This window comes from Citrus clementina, unplaced genomic scaffold, assembly GCF_000493195.1.
Source record: "Citrus clementina cultivar Clemenules unplaced genomic scaffold, Citrus_clementina_v1.0 scaffold_8, whole genome shotgun sequence".
In the NCBI taxonomy this organism is placed as follows: domain Eukaryota; kingdom Viridiplantae; phylum Streptophyta; class Magnoliopsida; order Sapindales; family Rutaceae; genus Citrus; species Citrus x clementina.
In genome coordinates, this window is record NW_006262022.1 from 17,134,357 (window position 1) to 17,136,477 (window position 2,121).

A 2,121-nucleotide genomic window follows, 5' to 3' on the forward strand; every position below is an offset into this window, starting at 1 on the left:
AATATGAGCTTTGATTTTCCACAAACCTGTGGTTAATTTTACCAAGTTAGGGTGAGATGAAGTTAAGATACTATTTAATTAAATTTTATTCTTTTAAGAAAAATTATATTTACACCACCTTTCTTTTATCATATATATATATATAATCACCATAAAATTTTAACATATACGTTACGCCACATTTATTTTTAAACTTGTATCAATTAACTACTTTGATATTAAAAATAATTATTTCACCCTTAAATAAATTAAAAAATTATTTTATTTTATAAAAAATTTTATAAATAAAAAGAATATAACTATAAGAATACCCTTAAATTCAATAAAATAAAAAAAATCTCAAAATCTAAGATAGTAATTTTTAAATGAAATTATAATTATAAAAAATAACATCTTGTAATTATTATTTTTTGTAATTGTAATTTTATTTAATTTTTGTAATTAAATTAAGTATAAGGAAGTTTACAAAAATTAATGTGAAAAGAAAAGCTCCATATATTTATTGTAAACTTCCCTATAATTAATATTAAGAAACTTCCCCACACAAATTAAATGAAATTATGATTATAAAAAATTAATATGATAAATTTTAAATGAAATTATAATTATAAAAAAATTAACGTATTGGATTTGAGATTTATTTCTTTTATTAAACTCAAGGATATTCTTATATTATAGTTTTTAATTTTTAAAATTTTGTAAAATAAAATTACCTTTTAATTTATTTAGGGATAAAATAATTATTTTTTAATATCAAAGTAATTAATTAATACAAACTTAAAAATAAAAATGATATAAAATATATGTCAAAAATTTAGAGTGATTAAATGTACATATGATAAAAAAATATGGTGTAGAGAGAATTTTTTTTTTTAACTTCAAAAGATATTTTTTATTACTCCCGTATATTTAAACTTTAAAGCATAATGGCATAAATTTAAATAATTAAATCTTCCAGGCTTCCAGCTAACTTTTAGACTCTAGAGGTTCTCACCCACCGCAGACTTTTATTTATTAATTGAGGGGTCCGCCTAAGTTGCGTAACTCACGTTGCCCTGTAAAATATCTTTAGCCCCTTATACTCCTGATTATTTATAATATATTCATAAGTATTATAAAATATTTTATATTATAAAATTTCATTCAGTCTCTTACCCTCTGTTTTATTTCATTGAAACCCTTAGAGTATCAATCCGTCCTCTATAATTTTAAATTCTCAATATACCCTCCATTTAATTAAAAATAATAATAATTATTAAATGGATTATGATTATAGTTATAATTATCATAATTATTTAATTATAATTATAAGGGTTCCTCTATGATGCTCTAATTTTTTTACAGCATCAATAATATATTAATTGTGTACCATTAGATTTAATCAATAGTATACAATATTTGTACTAAAAAAAATTAAAAATAATGGTAAACAGTTTGTTAACCGCTCAAGTGGGTGGAGAAATTTTATAAAATAACTGTGATCACTCTTAGAATTTGAAATAATTTCACTTAAATAACATATTTTATTTAAAATTACTTTTCAACTCTCCTTTAAAATTTTAATATGATAATCTTTTTTAAATAAATTTTCCAAAATCAATTACCATTAAGTATAAAATATAATATCAAGTAGGTTATTTAACACAAAGTCTTATAATAATTTGTATTGTATGAATTTAATTACAAACCATTAATACCTAAACAATAACGATAAAAGAAGACATTGCAATAAACTATTTTATATGTGTTTTATTAATAATACTATATGAGTCACAACAAATGAGAAATATTTTATTCACCAATTATTATTGAAAAATATATATGTCTATTTAACTATAAAGTGAGAAATATTTTGATTTAAATTTTTAACAAAAAATTAAACTATTTATTTCATGCAATCAATGGTGGGGGATATAACATTATGAAATATTGCTTTGACTTTTAATATCAACCATTAGACTATGAGATATTAGTGACTCGAATATTGTGTCAAAATTTTAAGTTAAAGTATCCCAAACCATGTCTTTATAATGGAAATATAAAAACATACAATGATTTTTTTTCCTCATTTTGTCCATTAAATATTATTTGATGTAATATTTATTTATTGTCACTATTAAT